The following is a 24,835-nucleotide window of genomic DNA, read 5'->3' as shown; positions in this document are numbered from 1 at the left end:
ACTTTTCCTAGTGGCCAGTCAGGATCAGGTCATCTGGGGACTCCAGCTTCTGCATGATATAGTTGGCAGGGTGTTGAGGTCTGGCAGCTGTGATCTTGGGTTGTGTCCTGGAGTTGGTTCCAAAGAACTTCCTTTTGGACCCCAGTTTATGTAGTTAAACTTCAGTCCTGCTTAGCTATACGTTAGCCGATAATTTTAAACTAAAGTACTACAAAACAGTATTTTTAACCAATCCTAGCCCATTACGAAACAATTCTTTATCCAATTATACCCTACCACCTTAGTTGATATAAATCTTGCTAAATTAGTTATGCAACAGACAGAAACAATCAAAGAACCAGACAGAAACCATACAGATAAACAGAGAAGTAGGGACCATAAAAATAAAACAATAAAGAATTATAGATTTCACATTCACAACTTTGATAAGTGGTTCCTTGCCTGACAGAATGCTATCAAACAAAGTCGTCTTTAAATACCTTAAGATTTGTTTCTTTATCTGGTGATGGTGGGAACTATTGGGACAGGAGTGCCTTCTTAACAGCCTGATATTTCATTGTTTTAATGTAATTTAGATGGAATGTGAGATGAGACTTTCTGCTTCTTGTCTCATGGCTGCTGCTGTCCTAATGCAGCTGCAGAAAAAGACTTCAAACCTCACAAAACATGTCTTCAAAAAGAAAATTGAAGGGTGAAGAAAAGTTTCAAAAGGAAAATTGAAAATCCGTCAGGGATGGAGGGATAGCTCAGTGGTTTGAGCATTGTCCTGCTAAACCCAGGGTTGTGAGTTCAACCTTTGAGGGGGCCTTAGAGATATGGGGCAAAAATTGGTTGGATGATTTAATTGGGGATTGGTCCTGGTTTGAGCAGGGGGTTGGACTAGGTTCCTTCCAACCCTGATATTCTATGATCAGGAATCATGAGTTTGCTGCAGCTCTGCTTATCGTAGCTGATGGTTCCTGTATATTTTCTAAGTGGTTCTTCCTGGACATACACTTCATTTTATCTAAATAATCTAGAAAATGCTCTATAAAACACCTACTGGCTTTTAATATGTTGTCATAGCTCTGGACTTTCTATAGCTGCCAAACAATGTTATGGCCATCTCATTTGTAGTCCACTGGATTTTCTGGCACATGGGGGATGGAGCTTTTCTTTTAAATTAAAGCTCATTGCCCTTCCCTTCAACAGTCCCACATATTTTGTGGAGGAACTAAACTATGCCCTCAAGGCTGTTTCTGTGGAATTCTCTTATTTTGTCCTTTTCACAAGTCATCAGTGACACCTCAAGTTTTGGGATTTTTTTTTAATAAGTATCAATTTTAGCAGTCGACCACTTAATCAGATGATTTCATGGAGAATAGATTGGCTGTTTTTGATGGAATCTGGCAAAAATTATTTCAAGTCAGTGATGCCTTCTAGTTTTGATGAAAAGGTACTTTACAGAATTTGACACTTTTTTTTCCAAAACAGGGAAAACTTTCTTAACTGCCAAAGTTCTCAAGACATCAGCGCAGCCATGTTCCTGTTTCCACACGAATAGTTCCTAGGAGCCACCTTTACCCTATTTAATTTTTGGAGAAACCGTTTTCAAGGTGAATTATAATGGTTGTGAACCTCAAATAGATCATTTTATTAAAGACTAGAGGTTTGGGCTGGAAACTGTACCACGTGAACATTGGTTACTGAACATGGGGATTTTATAGTGCCTATCAACTTAAGGGAAGTTTACTGTCCATGTTTCTGTTATTACAGCACCAGTGTTACCTAAAGTATGGTATACCAGTAGTTTTTTTTTATTATTATTATTCCTTCCCTCCCCTTTAAACACTCATCAGTCTGCAGCATCTTAACCGCAATCATGATGATGACAGTAGTAGCCCTTCAAAAAGGGGAGATGTCGATGTGGCCCTACCTAGACACTTGGCTCATCCAGTTCCCTTTCTGTGAAGGAACAGAAGAAGGATGCAGAACTTTCCGTATATTCTAGTTAATTAGCTTAGTGGTGAACAGGAATGGGAGTGAGGAAGAATGCTCACTGATCCTTTTTGCAATAAATCTTTTTCTGGATACTCTGATAAGACATCAAAGTAGAAAAATGTTTTTCCCTTGATGAAGAGGGTGGAATAAACTCATCCATTCAAACCAGATAGTTTTGGTTCTCAACTGCACCAGTCCCCCAGAGCTTCAAGTCGCCTTTTCAGACTTGAGGATTTGGTGCTGTACACTGTCCAGACTTCAAATGCTGAAACTCTTCCTATCAGTAAGATCTCTTCTTACAGTTCCTCTCATTCAGTGATAAATGTCTGGCTGCTCAGTGATATATGGTAGAAGTGTCTTCCTGGTTATAATTGGACCGATGGCATGTTATAACAGAAACCAGCAGGCTGTTTGGAAATCCACTTAAGCACCAGGATGACCTAGGCCCTTTGCTTCATCAGCATCCTCTAGGTAAGAATACTAATGCTGGTTGTCCTGTCTTCCAAACAGATACCATCCGTTCAAAGTCATATGTCCCTGTGGTGCTGTGTCTGTAGTGGCCTAGCCCTATTGGCAAGGGGATTGAAGAGTAAAGCCCAACAGGAAACTGGTTCTTTTGGTCAGTTGTGCAGCAGTATCCTCCCTTTCCCCATCTGCTCTTCATGTTTCCAGAGCCAACAATTTCACGGTAGATTTGCTGATTTGCAAACAAGTTCAGCTGCGAGATCTGAGTCTGGAAGCTAAATGCTTTAATCGTGACCAATTCATAACGTATCCTCAAAGAAGATTTCTTTTCCACAAAGGAATCCTCATGTCCTTCACCAAATACCCCACCCTAGGAGGTCTAAATCAGTACTCATTCTTTATCTTGTTGCTAGGAATACGCTGCTTATTTATTACTTTTCTCCAGGGAGTACTTTGCACTTGTATCAGCTTCCTACCAAAAGTGGTCTTTTCCCCCCACTTCCACATAAGGATATAGCTGTTTACTTTTGTTACCTTTATAAATTAAATAGCGAGATGTTTGTTTGTTTTTTAATATTAGGAGAAGCCTAAATCATGTCTCCGCAGGAAGTCAGAAGCCCTGTTCATTCAATTTGAAGGTCATAAATGGAGCTGCCACATTTTCAGATTATCTCTAACCAAATGTATCCTGAATGGTATCCACAGCCTACAAAGCCAAAGTGCTGGTGTGCCTGGGAATGTGTAGGATTCCCCATTCAACCATCCTATGCATCCTAGGCTAGGAGAATGTAGAGAGGAACAGTGCAAAGCTACCTCCTGGTGATTCTTCCCCCATTTTCCAAAACTCTGTGGGCTTAAATGTCCACTCCTGAACTGGTACTGCATTTGGTTACTGGATGCCAAGAATCTTTCTCAGAATTCCTACCTGACTGGTGGTTCTTCTCGCCACCTTTGCTTGTTCTCCCTCTTGCTGCCCAGGTTTACATTTTCTTGTGTGGTGGACTTCTAGTCACAACTCTTATCTGCACTGATGGCATAACAATTAAGTGACCATTCCAGGAAAAAGTAGATCATAGATTAACTAATTGGTTTTCAGCTATGGAAAACTCAAGAGAAATAAAGAGAAGGATGCACCCTGACTTGCAAGAATACAAAATATCTGCACTGGGACAGTCTGCACCTTGTCTGACTAAGGAAGGAAGGAAAAAAACTTTTTCAGCACTTGTTTAGCCAGATCATAGCGAACAGCTATACTGCTGCAGATAAGTTTCTTCTATATTGCTGATTCAAGGTATTAATATTATTTGATTAAAAAAACTAGGACAAGAACATATTCAAATCATGATCTCCACAATACTTGTGTTTTTTGTTTTCACTACCTGCAGTATGACTAGTGTACTTTTAAAGCCATATCTTTTGTTTTCTAAAGCCTTGTAAGGAAGGTCATGCAATAATACTGCAGTACATTTTCAAAGCCCTGATTAGGTTTTTTCGTTAGGTGACAAACATTGCTGGGGGCTTAGTAGGCCTGAAAGTAGTGCCATTATGATAGAGAAGATGTATAGATAACTAAGCAGTAAACTGCAGCAAGCTATATTCTATAGGCCATATTGTCTTTTGGCAAAGCTTCGTTGACTTCACTGCAGTTATGCTTTATTTAGCTCTATTTGGCTATTGATTCATGCCTTGGTTTTTGCTGCCAACCACCAGAGCAGTGCATCAGTAATAAAGAAATACATACCTTTGACATGTTTTAGTGAAGTATGTAAAAAATATAGTAGACAATTTTGATCATTTAATGGTAGTGTTTGATTTCCTTTCAATCCCCAATTTTGCTATGCTTTAGGATTCTAACTTCTCTCTGAAGTTTTTTTTTTTTTTTAAAGGGAGCAGGGCTGGGGGCCTCCAGTTTTCAATACAGTATACAATATGGCAGTGGAAGTTAAAGGATTCTTAAGTAGATTGTTAGAGATACTCAATCCTGAAAAGATTGAGGCACATGCTGAACTTCACTCATGCGAATAGTCTGTTTCAAGTCAATGGGATGACTCAGATATGTGAAGTTAAACTTGTTCCTAGGTGTACACTTTTCTTGATCAAAATTGTCTTAGACAAAGAAGCTCTGAGAGATGAGTGACTGGAAGATGAATCATGTTTGAATGACTTCCAGTTATGTGCATTTAATTAGTTTCAGTGATGAGCGGTACCAGTGTTGCATTCATCAGTAGTTAGTACATTACTCTCAAATCACCAGAAAGGCCAAACTAGCTAATCAGAGTATGGTTTTGAACAATAATTCTTCTTAGAGTAATTGCACACGTCTATGCCATAGTAGGTGTGTGCGCGTGCCTTTGGCACAATTGTCAGAACTTTTTCCCTCAGCAGTACCTGTCAGGGCTGCTCGAGTGCCCTCCACCACTGTACACTACTGCCTGCTGGTATAAGAGGGCAGAGCTGCCCCTGAGTCCACTTGGTTCCTACTGACTGCCAGTGATTGTTGTTGAAGTGCTTCCAGACTTGCTATCGCAAGTTCATTTCCTTCACTTTGTCTATGGTATGTTTCTCACTTAGTAGTTAGAGATAGGTTTTACCCATTTTTTTTTTTTTTTTTTTTTTAAATATTAGAGCCATGCCTCGCTCTCTGGGATCCAAGTCCTGCTGGTTATATGCCAGACTGATGCCAGTCAGTGACCCCACACCTCAGCTGCCTGAATTTTGTCTGGGGGTGTCTCACATTAGTGACAAATATCACATTTGCAGAGAGTTTAAGGCTCACTCAAAGAGCAGCAAAACTTGTCTCCTTATGGAGGTGGCACTTTGCCCTTCATCAGAGCTGTTAGGTTCAGAGCGTACTCAGAGTATGGCACTATTGGATCAGAGTGCGCCTCTTGAGGTGTCTTCAGCACTACGTTCTGTGTCTCCAGTACCGAAGAAGAGACACAGATCTGACAAGGACCTGGTACCTAGTCCAGCTAAAATCAAGATCTCTGGGAGGGACTCTGAGGGGAAGCTTTCCCCAGAGTGTTCCTCTGCTTCAAAGAGAGGTTCATCAACTCCAGAACCTGTGCCAGGTCCATCGAGGCCAACCCTTGAAGTTTCTATTTGTCAGACCTAAGACTCAGTCCTGGTATTATGCCAGCACAAGCATATGCTTTGATAACAGAATTACTTAACCTTTCGGTACCAGTGTCGCCATCTGTGTAGGAGGGGTTTCAGATGGTATCAGTGACTGTAATCCGTACTCTAGCTCCACAAGAACATTAATCAATTCTACTTCTGGTACCTAAGAGGCCAGTATATTCCAAGGGCAATCTGCAGTTAATATGCCCGGTATTGCTACCTCTGGGTTTGGTTTACCTGTCTCCTGTCCACCTAGGTTCTGCTCCACCATGATTGCAGGACTCAGTCATCTTTGTCAGATTCAGAAATGGGGCCCACCACCATATCTGTGACCGTTCTGGACACTATGGGGTGTCCCTCCCCTTGCTAGAACCTCTCCTCACCGGTCTGACTTGACTTCCTTGAGGGTACACCAAGTTCATCAGCACCTCAGACAGGGTTCTCAGATACCCAGTACCATGCAACTGGCAGTTGCTTAGACAGCTGCTCCACTGAAAGAGGCAGATCAATCATTGCCCCAGTGTCCTGGTGTGTGTCCTTCCTCGTCTCCAGATGAGTTTGTAGAAATGGTGAGCAATTTTTTTTTCCACCACCAGAGGATTACAGGGCTCACAAAGAACTGCTTAAAAATGACTCAGTTAGATATTCAAGTAGAAGAGGTCCACCAGAAATCCCCCAAGCCAGTCGACATTGTAGCTTCTGCGGGACCCTCCTGAGTGGCGCTTCTGATTAACTAAGCAATTCTGGACCCAGTTAAAATGCTTTGGCAGACCCCTTCTACTGTCTACATTGAAATAGAGAGGCGATACTATGCCCTTCTAAGGGTTTCAAAGACCTCTGCTTTCACCTGCCCCTTGTCTCTTGGGTGGTGGCAGCAGCTAAGCAGCAGGAGAGGCAGGGTCTCCCCGCATCAACTGTGAAGAGTAAAGAATCAGAGGCTAGACCTGTTTGGGCAGAAACTTTATTTGACAGAAGGGCTGCAGCTAAGAATTGCTAATCAGCAAGCTCTCCTAAGTTGTAACCACTTCACCCTATAGGAACACATCATGAAGTTTAGAGAGAGGCTACAAGAGAATTCCAGGCAACAGTTCACTCTTCTGGTAGAGAAGAGTAAGTTGGTGTAAAGGACAGCTCATCAAAACAGTTTGGATGCAGCAGACTCTGCCGCTTGTTCCATGACATCTGCTATTTCTATGAGGTGGTGTTCATAGCTGTAATCTTCTGGTCTCCATCCTGTAGTACAGTAGACCATCCAGGATTTGCCATTTGAGGGTCCATTCTCTCTTTTTGGAAAAGATGGACAATAAGCTGCATAGCCTAAAAGATTCAAGGGTAGCACTGAAATCCCTTGGAATTTACACATCAGCAACGAAGATGAACTATTCCACTCTTAATAGGCTCATAGATATGAGTTTCATACCTTGGCCCCAAGATCTGCTGAGAAGAAGGTGCAGGAATTACTGGAGGTGACCACTGCCCCCATCATACAACAGCAGGTTCCTCTCGACCAACAGCACAGTATAAACATGCATTTTGACAGGCTTGTCAAGGGCAGCATACCAGTACTTGCAGACCGATCTGTTCCTACCCATGCCTTTGCCAGTTATCTATCCCACTTCCTCCATATTTGGACTCACGTCATACTGGATTGGTTCAATGTAAGCATAGTGGATCTGGGGTAATCCCTTGGATTTGTTTTTGTTCCCAGTCCCTCTTCAGGGATTGGTCTCATGAGACCATTCTTCTGTAGAGGGTCTAGTCTCTCCTTCTAGCAGGAGTAATAGAGGAAGTTCCTCTACTTCCTTATTCCCAAAGCAAAAGGCAGTCTGACCTATTTTAGGTCTAAGTAAGTTAAATAAGTACTTAAATAAGTGTAGTTCTGCGTGGTTACACCTAGCTCCCATCATTCCTTCCCTGGAACAGGGCAACCGGTATGCTGCCCTTGAGTTAAAGGACACTTACTTCCATACAGTGATCCGTCCAGATTGCTCCAAGTTCCTCAGGTTCATAGGCCAAATGGAAGCGCTGTGAATTGGTAATGTGTTCCATTAGCTGTCACAAAGTGCATGGAGTCAGTAGCTGAATATCTGAGAAGACTGGGAATCTGTGTATTCCCCTACTTGGGTCACTGGTTGGTGAGGGGCCAATCTCACTTTCAAGTGCTGTCCAGCCTGGCCATCATTCTGTCCACCCTCAGTGCACCGGGTCTTACTTAGTTAAGACATATATCAATTCTAAAACCGATGTGAAGAATAGAGTTTATTGGAACACTCCCAGGTGCTATACAAACCGGAGTGTTTCTGCCCCATTGAAGATTCCAAGTGCTCCAAACTCTTTTATTGAATCTAAAAGCATATCCTATTACTACAGTACACATTTGCCTCAGACTTCTGGGGTAGATGGCAGCATATACCTCTCTGGCACAACACACCAGACTGAGCCTCAGGAGGCTTCAGGATTGGCTAGCTTCATTCTATGCCCCCCGTTGTCAATGTCTAGACAGATTATTTCACATTCTAGAGGTAATTTTGTCCTCTCTGAACTGGTGGACAAGTCCTCAGAATGTTTGTACAGGAGTTCTCTTCATTTCTGTGCAGCCATTACTCACATTGGTCACATGTCTTGGGTTGGGGTTGGGGGGAACACATCAGAACCCTACAAGTGCAAGGGATGTTGCCCTCACAGGATCTGAGGACTAGTACAAACATCTAGGAACTACAGTAGAATCTCAGAGTGACAAATATCAGAGGGGTAGCCGTGTTGGTCTGTATCCACAAAAACAACAAGGAGTCTGGTGGCATCTTAAAGATTTATTTGGTCATAAGATTTGTTAATCTTAGTCTCAGAGTTACAAACACTTCAGGAATGGAGGTTGTTGGTAACTCCGAAGAAAGCGTTATGGTTGTTCTTTCAAAAGTTTACAATTGAATATTGACTTAATACAGATTTGAAACTTTACTATGCAGAAGAAAAACGCTGCTTTAAACCATCTTAATTTAAATAAAACAAGCACAGAAACAGTTTTCTTACCTTTCAAATACATCTTTAAACTTTCCTTTTATTTTTTAGCCATTTAACATGGTGCTGTACTGTATTTGCTTTTTTTGGTCTCTTCTGCTGCCTGATTGCATATTTCCAGTTCCAAATGAGGTCTGTAGTTGACCAGTCAGTTTGTAACTCTGAGGTTCTACGATATATGCTACCCATCTAGCCTGCTCAGCCTTCTGCCCACATGTTTGGGGGAGGGAGATAGTTTCTGTACTCTCTGTTCACAAACAGGGAGGGGTGCATTCTTCCCAACTGTGCCAGAAGGCAATTCTGCCTTGGGAGTTCTGTGTAATAAGCAGAATAAGTTGACAGATTGCTTAAGAAAGCCTTCAATGGTCATTTCATCTGGATGTGGCCATATGCATCTTCCAGCTGTGGAGAACTGCTCAAGTGGACCTGTTTGTAACAAAGGTCAACGGAAAATGCCACTAGTTCTGCTCCCAAGGGGGGTCACAGCACTGGGTCTTCATCCATGATAGCAGGAAAACATCCATCAAATTCCCTTTCCTCTGATACCATTACTATCCAGAGTCCTGTTCAAGGGCAAGCAGGATCATGCTTGCTGCATACATATAGCAGCAGCAGCAGCAGCATGGCCTCAACCTTGGTTCTCAACTCTGTTAGCATTATTAGTGAGGCTTCCTCTACCCCCCCATTAGATTCAGATGAGATTTCTCAGGACTGTCTGCTCCATCCCAGCCTACAGGCCCTCCACTTGACAGCGTGACTGATTCCTGGATAGCACCATTGGGAATGGCTGGTTTGAAGAACATTTCAGGAGGTGCTTCTGAATAGCAGACAGCCTTCAATTAGGCATACGTATCTGGCCAAATGGAAACATTTTTCTAACTGGTTTCAGCGGAGAAGTGTGTCTCTCCAGTACATGCTTCCATTAACCACTTTTTGGATTATCTATTGCACCTAAAACAGCAAGGTCTAACAGTTCCATTAAAGTATATTTGGGAGCGATTTTGGCATTCCACCCTCCAGTGAGTAGGTAGTAAATAACGTTTTTCCAACCCCATAACTATTAGAGTTCTAAAAGGGGTTGTACAAACTATACCCTCCAATACAAGAACCTGTTTCCTCATGGGATCTCAACCTTGTGCTAACAAAGTAGTGGGGCCTCTCTTTGAACCTCTTGTGGCTTGCTCCCTACTTCACTCCTCTAAGAAAGTGGTAGTTTTGGTAGCGATAACCTCAGCAAGGAGAGTGGGTGAACTGGGAGCCTTGGTTTCAGACCCTCCTTATCCAATTTTCCATAAGGATAAAATTTACATTTGCCCTCACCCAGAATTCTTGACAAAGGTGGCTTCCAATTTCCACATTAATTAGGCAATGCCTTTACTAATGTCTTTCCTGATGAACAGAAGCTTCATTCATTGGATGTGAGGAGAGCAGGGGTTTTCTGCTTGGGCCACACCAGACCCTTTGGGTGTTCAGTGTGGTTATTTGCTGCAATTGCAGACAGGATGAAAGGCAAACTGGTTTCAACTTGGGATTTCCTCCTGGATTTCCTTTTGTTGGTGCTTCCAATTAGCTACTGACATACCACCCCTTAGAGCATTGGCTCATTCGACTAGAGCGCAAGCAGCTTCAACAGTGTTCCTAGCGCAAACACCTGTTTGAGTCATTTGAAGAGCAGCAACCTGGTTAGTCATCAGTACAATCTTGCTACTCATTATGCTGTTTTCTGTCAGTCCAGAACAATGCTAGTTTTAGACAAGTTGTTCTACCGTTGCTGTTGAGGTAGAGTCTGAGGCTGCCTCCACATTAATCTGCTTATGAGTCACCTACAGTGGAATGGATGTGGAATCACTCAAATTAAAACGGTTACCTGCCTTTCCATACTGTTGCTCTTAGAGATGACACACTTGTCCGTTCCACAACCTCACTGTCCTTCTCCACTTCGTTAGTCTATCTGGTAAGAAGTAGCTGAGGAGGATCAGGGTGGCACTTCCCTCGTATACGGGCATGCAGTGGTGCACATTGGTGGAGGGCATTCGACCACCCGGACCTGTACTGCTAAGGGAAAAAATTATCTTTGCAACTGTGCGTGAGGTGCACATGTATGCCTGCAGTGGGTTGGACATGTGCAACACATCTCAAATAACAAGAGTTACATTAAAGTAGGTAACCACTTTTTGTCTAAAGCCGGATTTAGTATATATTTTGCAAGAACTTTGATTTCTGTAAAATATATTAACTTTGTTTTTCTTTGGTGTACGACTGTTTTTGTTCTCTCTAAAGAAGACTCTATTTTCCGTTGAACTATGGCTTAGCTGTTTGTAATGCACTGCAATGTGAGAATGCACTCTTGCTGTGTGTTAGGGCAAGGGCTCTCAGGCCAGTGGTTGGCTTTATCTAATTGTGGTGTTTGAAAGGATGTTGTTAAGGTTGTAAATTGTAGAAGTCAAAAGTTAATAAATGCCAGAATTAAGGAAGATTGTGCATCCTTAATTCATCCACCTGTATGTAGCCAGTCTTTAATTACATTTAGTGTTTGGTCCCTCCCCCCTCTACTCCTGGTCCCTTGAATCATTCAGTGCACATTTAATGAGCAGCTAGTCAATATTTTGTTTACTACTTGTTCAATGTGTGGCTCCATGCCTTACTCACGGTATACTGTTCAAACACTGCTCTACACAGAATTTTTAATTTCCTCGGTCTCATCGCTATAGTATCTAAGTGCTTTACAAACGTTCATTTGTCTTCTTAAAACTTTTTTGGAGTGTTAACTTCACTTTACAGATGAGGAACTGAGGACAGAGATAAAGGTAAAAAGTATCCAATAATTTTAGGTTCCCAGTTTGGGACACCTAGGACCTGATTTTATTTTATTTTTTTCCCCCAGAGTACTTACATTATGTAGTCCTTCATATTCAAGCTCAGCTCCCACTGATATCAGCTGCAGCAGTGAGTGCTCAGCGTTTCTGCAAATCAGACCCCACAATATCAAGTTGGGCACCTAAAAAATGAGAAATGCACAATTAGTGACCATCTGTGACCTGATTTTCCCCCCTTCCCAAGCTTGATCTATTCTGACCGGTTCCCTGTCAGAGTCCTGCCTCTTTCAAATCCATGGCACATCATCCCATTTCCATTCCCTTTCTCAGATCAATCCAGTTCTGCTCCACAGGTTTCTCATTCCAGGCCCACTCTCCTTTCTTCCCCTATTCAGGCTCCCAGTCCCAATCGCCTTGCTCAGTAGTACCACTTTCGGCAGCCCTGTTCCTTGTCTAATCTACCTCTCTCCTTTCCCTCTTGCACACAGTTGTGCCCTGCCCATGTTCCCCAGTCTCACTGGTTCCCAGTCTTTCTCCCCAGAGTCCTGTCCTCCCCTGCCCCCCCAGCTCTTTGTCCCAGGGTATGTCTACACTACGGGATTATTCCGATTTTACAGAAACCGATTTTTGGAAACAGTATAAAGTCGAGTGCACACGGCCACACTAAGCACATTAATTTGGTGGTGTGCGTCCATGTACCGAGGCTAGCGTCGACTTCCAGAGCGTTGCCCTGTGGGTAGCTATCCCATAGTTCCCGCAGTCTCCCCCGCCCATTGGAATTCTGGGTTGAGATCCCAATGCCTGATGGGGCCAAAAATTTGTTGCGGGTGGTTATGGGTAAATGTCGTCAGTCAATCCTCCCTCCGTGAAAGCAATGGCAGGCAATCATTTTGTGCCCTTTTCCCTGGATTGCCCGGGCAGACGCCATAGCATGGCAACCATGGAGCCCGTTCAGCCTTTTTTCACTGTCACCGTACATCTACTGGATGTTGCTAACAGACGTGGTACTGCAGCACTACACAGCAGCATCCTCTTGCCTTTGCAAGTTAGGAAAGATGGTTACCAGTCATACTGTACCGTCTGCTGCTGTCATGGGTGCTCCTGGCCGGCCTCGGTGAGGTCGGTCGGGGGCGCATGGACAAAAATGGGAATGACTCCCCAGGTCACTCTCTTCTTTAAGTTTTGTCTAATGGAGAGTCAGTCCTGCCTAGAATATCAGGCAAGCCTACTAAAGAACCAGAGAGGCAAATGGCCGCTCTGGGTCAGAGCCCCAGACATCCCACAGAAATGATGAGCTGCATGCCATTCTAGGGGGTGCCCCTGCAACAATGCCACCTGTTGCTTCCCTCCTCCCCCACCCCTCCTGGGCTACCGTGGCAGTTATTCCCCCATTTGTGTGATGAAGTCATAAAGAATGCATGAATAAGAAACAACACTGACTTTATTGCCTCTGCAAGCAGAGATCAAAGCGGGGAGGGGAGGGCAGCCTCCAGCTGCTATGATATTCCAGGCAGGAGTGAATCTCCATTAGACAAAGCTTAAAGAAGAGAATGACCTGGAGTCGTTCCCATTTTTGCCCAGGCGCCCCCGGCCGACCTCACTGAGGCCAGCCAGGAGCACTCATGGGATGACGACAATGGATATCAGTCATACTGTACCGTCTGCTGTCCGCAAGGGAAGGGAAGAGGATGTTGCTGTGTAGTGCTGCAGCACCGCGTCTGCCAGCAGTATCCAGTAGACATATGGTGACATTGAAAAAAGGCGAGAGAGGATTTTTTTCCCTTTGCTTTCATGTGGTGGGCGACGACATATACCCTGAACCACCCGCGACAATGTTTTTGACCCTTCAGGCTTTGGGAGCTCAGCCAAGAATTCAAATGGTTTTCGGAGACTGCGGGAACTGTGGGATAGCTACAGTCGTCAGTCGCCCGTCCCTCCATGAGCGTCCATTTCATTCTTTGGCTTTCTGGTACGCTTGTCTCAGCTCCTTAAGTTTCGTGCAGCACTGTGTTGAGTCCCTGTTGTGGCCTCTGTCCATCATAGCCTTGGAGATTTTCTCAAATGTTTTGGTATTTCGTCTATTGCAATGGAGTTCTGATAGAACAGATTCATCTCCCATACAGAGATCAGATTCAGTATCTCCCGTATGGTCCATATTGGAGCTCTTTTTTGATTCTGGGACTACATGGTCAGCTGTGCTGATCAGCTCTCCTGCTGGGCAAACAGGAAATGAAATTCAAAAGTTCGCGGGGCTTTTCCTGTCTACCTGGCCAGTGCATCCGAATTCAGATTGCTGTCCAGAGTGGTCACAATGGTGCACTGTGGGATAGCTCCCGGAGGCCAATACCGTCGAATTGCGGCCACACTAACCCTAATTCGAAATGGCAATACCGATTTCAGCACTACTCCCCTCATTGGGGAGGAGTACAGATATCGATATTAAGAGCCTTTTATATTGAAATAAAGGGCTTTGTTGTGTGGACGGGTGCAGGGTTAATTCGGTTTAACGCTGCTAAATTCGAGATAAACTCGTAGTGTAGACCAGGCCCCCATCTGTGTGCCTAGATAGTCCCCCTCCCTTTGGGTCCTTGTAAGATTTGTCTCCCCTTCACCTCAGCCTCCCCACCCCACTTGTTCCCAGTCTCTCATTCTCTGTTCCTCATCTGATCTCAGCCTTCCTCCCCTTCCACTTGAATTTCCAGTCCCAGTTGTCCCCCTCCTCCCACTTTCCAGTCCTAGTCTGCCCCCACACCAAGATCCTTGTCCCAATCTACTCCCCTAAGCCCTGCAGACCCATCTTGCATCCCCTCTGCATTTGAATCCGTCAGCTTTATGATTCTTGGGCCCAGGAGGATGGTCATTGAGTGCACAGGAGAGAGAATCTCTCTGCTTTCACTTCCAGGGCGAAGACTGGCCCCTACATGGACCACAGCAGCCCAAAGCAACAATTGTAGGGAAAGTTCTGCTTATCCCCGGGCTGGAGAATGCTCAGTGTGGATAGAATCATTGGAAATTTCAGTTGTTTAAACTGTAAGTCTCTGCTAAGCATTTGTGAATTGTGGACCCCTCCCCCCTCCACCCCCCGATGCTTATAACGTGACCAAATTTGACTGGATTTTCACAGGGATAGCCAAAGGCACGTCCTTGAAACAAAGGCCCCTTCTACCAAATTTCAAGTGCCTGCTTCAGAGTATGGGGGTACTAGAACCTTTCAAAGAAAAGATTGCAAACATTTTTTAACATAGGCAAAATGTATTTTTCCCTAGCCTTGTTCTTGGGAATGGTTGACCGTAGTGGCAATTAAAAAAAAAAAAAAAAAAAAACCCAAAAAATTGCCCGAGGCAGATGCCCAAATGGTTAAAGTTTGGTGAAGTTGTAAGTAATTTAAAGTGGAGTCTTATACTGGGAAGTGTCAGGCAATCTTAATATGCAGCACTTCTAGACCAGCACAGAAATAAGAAATAGACTGTTGTTAAGCTGTAGAAGTTGGGTGAGTCATAACACATTTGACTGCTTGTTACTGCAACTTGAACAGTGTAAGGTTATTACTATTTTTTTTTCCAGCTTAGCATATGATTATTTGCTTAGCCTCCCCTCTGCCTTAGAGGGAGCTGCTGCTTAACTGCAGTACACTACATCCACCCTTCCTGCAATCCTGCTGTTGCCTTTTGGAGCCAGCCAGCTTCTTAAGTGCTGCTTCACTCCATCATGTGTTGCACGTTACAGCCAATTAAATGTACAAAGTAGTATGCTGTTTTCACACTGCAGCCCTGGATCATACACCATAAAAGGACAGAGTGAAGCATGCCATGTTGGGTGCTCAGAAGCTTATTTTTTTATGTGAGCTATGAACTGCAAAGTGAAACTTATCAAAGACTTTATGAAGTCCTAGAATGGAGAGGCTAACTGCAGACACAGCACAATAAATTGAAACAGAGCAGGACAGGGAATAATCTATTTAAAATAGTTCTAGAAATCAAGAAAAAATGCTTGACAAACACCCTTTCCTCTCCTCCACTCCCCATATTTTTGAAAGGTAATATTCTTTCTTGATCTTTAAATACATTCAAACCCCATTTATCCACCGTTCAATTATCCGGCTCTCCATATTGACCGAACAACCAGCGCACAGGTCCAGAAGCGGGTGATCTCTCGTGTGACCACGAGATGGCGTTGCAGCTTTGCACTTTCCTATTCTTGAGCTTATGCAAAGTTTTGAATATCCTATCTGGCCCCGATCCCAGTTAATTAGATAAATGGGGTTCTGCTGTACTTCCCCGCCCCCCCAACTATTTTAATCTACTTCCAGTAGGCTTTTCTGTTACCTTTCTATTTGCATTTGTTTGTTATTCAGTGCCTTACTAAAGAATAGGGTATTGAAATATCAGTACTAATACTAGTTTTCTGTAGACCACCTAATTGTAAAAATTCCTAAAATATTTTAAACATTCTATTTTTACTTGCAAAGATGCTATTATGAAAGTTAAAACATAAATATAGCCTAAGTCCCAAAGTGTAGTTGTGTATAGGGTGTTTATACATCACAAAAATGGCTATACTGGGTCAGACCAATGGTCGGTCTAGGCCTGTATCCTGCCTTTTAGCAGTAGCTGGTGCCCATGCTTCAGAGGGAGTGAACGGAACAGGTCAATTATCAAGTGATCTAAGTGCTGTCTTCCAGTCCTAGCTTCTGGCAGTCAAAGGTTTAGGTACACCCAGAGTATGGGGTTGCATCCCTGACTGTCTTGGCTAATAGTCATTGATGGACTTATCTTTCCTGAATTTATCTAATTCTCTTTTGAACCCAGTTATACCTTTGGCCTTCACAACATCCCTTGGCAACAGATTTCCCAGGTTGACTGTGCATTGTGTGAAGAGGTACTTCCTTGTGTTCGTTTTAAATCTGCTGCCTGTTCATTTCACTGAGTAACTCCAGGTTCTTTGTCTAGCACAATGGGGCTTCTAGTTGCTATTGTGGTTCAAATAATAAATTAAGTGATTTAACTTGAAGGTATTTCCTATTTATAAGACAAAAATATATCCAGACTAACACTCATTCCTTTGCACTCAGTTTATGGTTGTGGGTTAGTAACTGTGAAGCACTCCTGTATCTGGTTGACACATTTGACTGATTACGTTATTTGCATTGATATTAGGAACTTTGTTTGTATAACTAGAACTTCATATAGTGATCGGTTTAAAGTGCTAAAGAAAACTGATTGTAACACTTACACGTGTAGTGTTGGTTGTGTAGGAATGGAACAGCTTGTGCTATGTAGTTTTCATGTTTGCTTAACTGTAAAATGGCAAGATACATATTTAAAATACATATACCATAGCAAACAGTTTTAAAAAAACTTAATTGTGTTTGAAAGATCCCCTTTCATAGCATAAAATGTCCCTTTTAATAAAATGTTAATGCCTTTGAAGTGGGATTATATAAGTGCTTCCTCTAGTGTATTTGTGTAATTATTTTCCTTGGAACTGTAGGAGGAAATAAATGGCGTCAAGTAAACAGTGAGGATCCTGGCTTCCAGGAGAACTTCCTTCAAAAGTAAAGCAACTGTTTTGTTTTTTTGACAAGTAAAACAACTTTTTTTAAGTATCAGAGGGGTAGCCGTGTTGGTCTGGATCTGTAAAAGCAGCAAAGAATCCTGTGGCACCTTATAGACATCTTGCATCTGACGAAGTGGGTATTCACCCATGAAAGCTCATGCTCCAAAATGTCTGTTAGTCTATAAGGTGCCACAGGATTCTTTGCAACTTTTTTAAAATTATTTTTATTTTTTTAAGTCTTGCTGCGTGCTAAATCTTAGATTGAGACACTTTCCTTCTAGGTCCTTTAGGGAAGGAGTTACTACAGGAAGAGCCCCACTAGATTTATTCCCATCTATTGCATTATGAGGTTTAAAAGGCCAAGCTTGCTTTTGGAGATGAGTTCCCATGCAGGAAAGAGGCAATCCACCAAAGTTTTTCTGTAGTGATGTTGCATGTTGTACAGTGCGTATGTCTGCATTAGAGAGACTGTACCGGCATAGCTATGCCAGCATAGACCCATAGTGTAAATGCCACATAACCTGACAGAAGGGACTTTTCTGTTGATTTAGGATCACTACCTCTCTGAACAATGTTATATATGTCGACAGAAGCACTCTTCCGATGACCTAGCTGTGTCAACACTGGGTTTATGTTGGTATAGTTATATCAATGAGGGGTGTGGAAACTAAAAGTGCTGAGTACCTTTAGTTTCTAGCAACTTCAGGTAGAATTTTAGGTGTTCAGTACCTTTTGAAAATCAGGCCCTAGGATGTCTTTGGGATGCTCAGAGACTGTTGCTTTTGTCTCCGCTCAATCCCATTGTCAAAGCTGGGTTAGCAAAGCATACCGCTTTAACGCCATATTGTAATCTTTCAGGTATTCCTGATAGTTTGTTCTCTTCAGATTTAGAAATCTTGTGTTATTTCCAAACTTTTAATTCAGGTGCACTTCATCTCAGTGTGTGGGGAAAAATACCTCTTTATATGTTAGTAAGATGTTACATGGGTCTCTGTTGACCAAGCCGGTTTGATATGAATTAAATATGTTAATACGAAAATCATATTTAAATATAAAATGATCTCTTTGGTTCAGTAATTCTGCCAGATGGCCTTTGATAACTTTTCTATCAGGATTCCCTGATTAATAGATTCTATTGTAATTTCAAAATCACTGAGCTGTTAAAAAAAACTAACGTGAAGACTAGATCAGAATATGCTCTACTTTATTTATCTCAGCGACAAAGAGTCCTGTGGCACCTTATAGATTAAGAGACATATTGGAGCATAAGCTTTCGTGGGTGAATACCCACTTCATCAGATGTGTGTGCTGGAAATTTCCACCACCTGCATCTGACAAAGTGGGTATTCACCCACGAAAGCTTATGCTCCAATACGTCAGTTAGTCTGTAAGGTGCCACAGGACTCTTTTGTCGCTTTTTACAGATCTGGACTAACATGGCCCTCTGATACTTTAGTTATCTAAATTATTTAATTCTTTTAAAAAGTATTTCTCTAGGGCTTTTTGCTCACAAACCATTCAGCAAGTTTACATCTCCACAAAATACATTATTTTCCATTTTATAAAATTAACTGTCATGGAAAAGTGAATGCATCCCCTCCCTCCCCAAGTAGGCTATAGTTAATTACTAAAACAGGCATGTGTGGTTTGCTACTCTGCTAAAATTGGAAGCTGTTCATGGACAGGGCCTGTCATTTTGTGTTTTGTAGAATGTTAGCACAGTGGGACCCTGATCTATGATTGGGTCCTTGAGCACTACTACAGTATAAACAAATAATGATATTAGGATATAAAGTAAATATTAGCTGTTGTATCATCTTCAGGCATTCATGAACTAAACAAGTTACTCAAACATTGGAATTTCACAAAGCTTATAACTACACTAGGCTATATATATCTCTAGCTATTCTTAATGTACAGCACTTTTAAAGATTAAAGTATATTTAAAAATCAAATCCCTTATGTTTCATAAGTACCTTTCAATTCTTTTTAAAGAAATAAGCCAGTTGCTAGAGAAGAGCACTCTGCCCCTGTTGTAATGTTTTAATAGAACATACACTGTCAGCATTATAATAGTTCTTGCACAACTTAATTGCAAAAGGAGATGATTGTAGGAGTTAACGGCCTCATCCTGGAAGGTATTGAGTGAAGTCAATTTGAGTTTTGAAGGGTTGCTCTGTACTTCCTAGGATCAGACCTTAGGTGGCTATGGTATAAACTGATATATCAGTTGCTAATAAATACAATTTCTAAAAATAATCTTTAATTTTTTTCAAGTGAAATGGTGACATTTTCCCATGAATTTGCAAATGTAAGAAATGATGTTCAGTTACATCTCTTTCAGGGCAGAAATGTAGGTTCACATTTCTTTATGGTGGGATAAACTCACTTTAACACTTTTCCCTCCTCCATCACCAAGTTGAAGTACTCTGAATTTTAAGAAAGGCTGCCTTTCTTCTGCCTGTTGAGTATGGTACAATTGAATTTACACAGACTTCATATCTTTTGATTATAATATGTTTCTTCCTGACAGCAATAAAGGAAAGCATAATCTGAAAATAAAAGTTCATATGTCAGGATGACATTGTCCTGACCGCATAAAAGAAAATACAGACACACACGGTTATTGACACATTCTTAAATACTGAAGTAGAGCCTAGTCTAAAGAAAACACTTTTCTGCTCCTCCCCCAATTGCCCATAGAAATAGCCATAAAAGCCATATTTAAACTATATTGTTGCCTTTTCTTTTTTCCAAACTTTAATCCTCTTTGCTGCATATTTGCGAACATTTAACAGTAACAATTGACCTTTGTATTTGGCTTTTGTGAGATTGTGGAATGTCTGACTAGCATTGTTCAAACAAAAAGCTGAACAGATGAAGACAGTCTCTTAGTTACTCTTCTGGCTCTGTAGGCAAAGGGAAGACCTCATGAGAGAATATTTTTCCAAAATAGAACAGTCACATTAAGAAATGCACCATTTATGTAGGCATTCATCCTTCGTAATCTCCTCAACTCTGAAGATCTTTATTTACAAAAAAGTGGACTGTTTTTTTTCCCCCCCAGGTTTCACTCGCTCCGTTTTTTCTATAATACTGGAGCTTTTAAATAACTTGATAGCTTTTTTTAAAAAATAGCATTACATTTGTGTAAACAAAATGGTGCTTTCTAATATTTGCAGTGTGAGAGTCTGAAGTTTCTTTCAGTAAAAGATTAGTTTTTTAATTGTGGTTGAGAGAGAGATTAAAATATCAACTGCTTTATTCACTTCCTGAAATAAAACACATCAGTGTGAGTTTGAAAGACACAATAGATCTATGCTCTAATTTTTTAGTAACTAAGACCACATTAGCTTCCAAATATTTAAATGTGAACTTCAAGTTCTGTGTAAAAATGCATGAAAAGTTGTCTAGTTTAAATGTAGGTTCTTAAATTTTTTTTTACAGCAGTGTGCCATGAATCACATCAGATTCCGTAGAACCTTTGCTGAACTGCACACTTCTTAATCTGTGCGAAAAAATGGTTCTCTCCATTCCTTTCATGGGTTGAATAGCGGATGTTGTAATATAGTTCTATATTAATAAGGTTTCATTATTTTTTACAAAACATACTAAATACACTTAGTAATGTACTGTGAAGTATAATAAAGCTAAAGTATAGTTGATGATCAAAATACACTTTGTTATACACTACATCCAACTACCATTATTATTAAAAAATTGTGGTAGCATTCGGGATCCAAGTCAGGTCTTGGGCCTTAGGTAGCATACTGATTTGTATGAAAATACAATGCCTGAGTCAGAGAACCTGCAATTTAAGAAAAGAACATAAAATGAATCCTGGGAAGGGAAGGGGACAGGATAGGGGAGACAAATATATATATATAAAGTAAATTTATAGGTAGAATAGTTGACTATCCCCATCTGCCCTTTACTTGCCAGATTTTAATTGGCTGATTTCTTACAAGTATCATAATAAATGTTTGTTTGTTCTCTTGCTAATTCACCAAATTGGTATTGTCAGTGGAGCTCCCAGTCATTAGGGCAAATTAAAAGTGTTCTATTGTATTCCTGTGCCATCTGTAGGCACAAAGCAGCTCTGTTGTTTTTCCACTTTTATCAGTCCAGAGGAGACATTACCGTAGCTTACCTGTGCTTTGTCATATCTTCATTCCTCTCTACATGCTACTTCTTACCCTGGCAGTTGAGATGAAGGATAGAGCTACATTTCTGTTAGAATGCTAATGCTGATCCAAGCAGCTGTGTGGGAGTAGTAGAGCAAATTTATCCTCCTGTTTCTCTCTACCTAGAAAGAATCTTTGTTTCTGCTGGGAGAGGAGGAGTGGAGTTTGGTGGGAGAGACTAAAACATAGCCTTAATTGGGTATATGCCCTCTTGGAAAGCAAGCAGCCTTTTAAAAATGTATTCAAGTTAGAAATATGTTTAGAATAGTGTGAGCATATTTGTACTACTTGTGGTGTACCTGTTCAATCAGTCTGGCACCTCTTACAAGCATGAGAATTAACTTAAATGTTAAATACTTAGCACTTGTATAGTGGATTATAGCTTCAAAGTATTGTGCACGCATTAAATGAGACAAAAAGCAGATGTGAAATGGAATCTTATGCCAAAAGTAAAAAGCAGGTACTTTAATGTGATATTAGAGGTTTTTACATGTACAAAAGTAATCAAATTATAGGATTCCCACTACAGCTGGAATTTAACCCTCTTGTACATATGCGATATTTCATGAATTTAGGATGATTCACTGTATTTTCTAAGAGGGCCAAGTGATAGCTATGGATCCCCCAGAAACCATCAGTTTTTTTACTTTTCAGACACATAAAATTTGAGCCATAAAGTTACATATTCGGTTGTTGAACTTTCTCAGACAGTCTTTTTAAATCTCAGCGCATGCATTCCTCATTGAGGATTTTTTTTTATACACACATGTAGCGGGGTGATCACCTGCTCCTGCCTGGGAGGGGTTAAGAGTAGCCCTGGGGAGGGCTGTGGCTGGGAGAAAGTAGCTACTAGACTGATTTGGGAAAGCAGTGGCAGCGGGGCCACGCCCCAGTCAGGCCACAGCTGGCCTGTATAAAAAGGCTGTGAGCCAGAGGCCCAAGAGAAGTCTCTCTCCAGGCTGGGAGAGAGCAGGACCTGGCTGCCTGCAGTAAGGGTACTGGAAGTGAAGCAGGGCTGGGGAGAGCCAGAGGAGCAGGGGAACTCCAGGCTGGCAACTCCATAGTGGTACTGGGAGGCAGAGGAAGGGCAGCAGGTCCAAACCGCCTTACCTATGATGAGTGGCTTTTACATTGCACTCTGCCCCAGGGAGCAGGGGCTTGGTGATGACTGGCAGTAGCCCAGACTGAGGCAAGGTGGGGATTAGAGGGTTGGGGGTTCCCAGAGAAGGGAGACCCATAGAGACTGGTGGGGGTATTGCCAGGGGGCAGCCCCCAGGTAAAGGGGCACTGGGTCCAGGAGGGACATGGGCCAGCGGCAGCGGGACACCGGCCTGCAGAGGGCGCTCCGGATGCTGGAAAAGAACTAATTTCCTAGACGACCAGCAGGAGGCAACGCAGGGGTGAGTCCCACATCATTTACAACACACACAACTTCAAATGCAGGAATTAGAATTAATCTGAGCATATAAAGAGATCTAAAACTTCTTAAAGTATAAAATAGTCTTCCTTTTCACACTCCTGGTAACTCAAATGCCTGAACAGGCTTTTACCAAACTTCTTAAATTTCTTAGCGTATTTAGAACAAACATAAGACATTTTGGTGATTTTTTTTTCCCCCCAGAAAGTTTTAAATGCCCTAAAATGGGGTCTTAAAAATAATTCCTCTGAGCAGTAGCTCCAGAGTTGCTACTGAAATTACTTTTTTAAACTTTAATAGCTTTTGTCAATATGTAGATGTCACTACATACTTTGTATCCAATCAGAATGGATAGAAGATAAAGACTAAACAGAATTTCAACAGGGAAAATATCAGTCTTATAAGTTAGCGCAGTACACAGCTTTCACTCCCAAGGAAATTACTATGTACTGTCAGTAAAAAATTAAGTTGCAACATTAAAATTAGAGGGTGCATTTGCTTTTTTTAGTTTTATAGTGGGGGCCAGGGATAGGAAACAGATCACTTTGCTCATTGAGAAGCAACATATCTCTTCAGCCTCTCTGAATATTTACAGATTTTTAACCTGGTAGTGACGTTTTAGATGGCAGTCTTTTCTCACCTTTGCTATTGTTTTGCAAGTCAGCCCAGTTGCATGCAGGTCATGTGTAATTCTCAATTACAAAAGAAACAAAATCCATTTGCACAACTTGAAACTTCAGAGACGAGATGAAGAGGACCGGTTAGCATCTTGCTGTAAGGAGATGTAACTTGTCTTTCCCGTCTCTGTAAAAGCTAATATTTAGTCTGCTATTGGCCTCATCAGCTTTCTTATGTAAAATTTGTTGGAAGGCCAGAAAATTGCAACTGCTAACCATTTGGCTATTCCCAGCTAGGGGTTTTACTATATCAACCAGTACTATTCTTGACCACTCCCAAAGATCATTTTGATGTCCATCAAAATGTATGCTGTCTGAGATGGCAGTTTATCTATAGAAGCTGCTATCATAAAAACAAAAACATAATCACCCCTCCCTGCTGCCGCCGCCCCCACTCTTTCCCCCACTTTCATGGTATGTTTCAACTTTTTAAGGTTTATTATTGCAGGTTGATTCATTTCCTGTTTTTCTGCTAATGCACTGCCAAAAATAGAAATATGTTATCTTTCAAATGTTTTTGTTTTTACTTAAATCTAGCAAATTTGTAATTTACTAATTTACAAGGAGTTGTTTAGGACTTTTAATGAAGGAAAAAATACCCCCTCTCCAAATGCAGTCTCTTTGCCCAGCCAGTCCTGTCTCCCTTCTCAGTTTCTCTCTCCCACATCTGGCCTCTGGTCTTCCTCCACCCCCCTATTCTCTGTTCCCACTGGGTTCTGATTTTTCCTCTTTGTCCAATCTCGGTGTTACTCCCTCCCAGGTTCCCTGTCCCAATCTCCGTTCTCTCTCTCATATACACAATTAGATAGGTCTCTTCTTCTCTCCCTCACTGTACACTTTCTCTCATCCCTCACCTTTCCCCCCACCCATTGTTTTTCAATCTCAATCTCCTTGCCCAGTCCTCCATGTGAACTTGCCTCTGGTGAAAGACTTGCTGCATCCCTTCCCCAAGGAGGAGAAGCGGAAACACAAGGAAGCGTCTGGTCCAGAGTCCAAAATCCTATTTCATGGATGTGAAGTGTCCAGTTTGCTATAAAATAACCACTGTATTCAGCCATGCTCAGACTGTAGTTCTGTGTGTTGGCTGCTCAACTGTGCTGTGCCAGCCCACTGGAGGAAAGGCAAGGTTTACAGAAGGATGCTCCTTCAGATGAAAGCAGCACTAAACGAAAGTGTGTCTGAGATGGGTGGGACTACCTGCACAGTTGACTGCATGGACAAATACAGATGGTTCAAGAGTATGGGATTCAGCCACAGATCAACATTAAGTGTCAAGATGTGAACAGAAGGCTTTAAAGACGTCTCTAGAATGTGAGGGGAGAACATGACTTTCATACTGTCCCTGTAGCTTCACCCATCTGACTGTTCTAATCCCCCTGGCTTCCAGGTCTAATCTCCTTGCCAAACCAGTCTGTCCTTCCCCCCTCTATCAGCCTCCAGTCCCAGTTCATCACTGCCCTTGGCAGGTCTGGCTGTTGTCTCTTCTGCATTTGACTCTGGCAACAGCCTCCTCTCCTCTTTACAGGCACAATGGTGGCTCATTGAGAACACAACAGAGAGAGTATGCGTTCAGGTGCCTGGATCCAGCACAACCTGCAACAG

General features: G+C 42.0%; 1 protein-coding gene and 1 pseudogene across 10 annotated transcripts in view; both read left to right on the top strand.

The window, feature by feature from the left end:
• The window catches only part of RNF19A (ring finger protein 19A, RBR E3 ubiquitin protein ligase), a 102,186-nt gene that overhangs the window by 7,091 nt on the left and 70,260 nt on the right, over positions 1-24,835 (top strand). The window lies entirely within an intron of this gene.
• LOC120397328 lies at positions 19,060-24,395 on the top strand (annotated as a pseudogene).

This window comes from Mauremys reevesii, linkage group 2 (genome assembly GCF_016161935.1).
Source record: "Mauremys reevesii isolate NIE-2019 linkage group 2, ASM1616193v1, whole genome shotgun sequence".
Taxonomy (NCBI): domain Eukaryota; kingdom Metazoa; phylum Chordata; order Testudines; family Geoemydidae; genus Mauremys; species Mauremys reevesii.
Note: the sequence above shows the minus strand (reverse complement) of the source record. Positions and strands in the feature narration are given on the sequence as shown.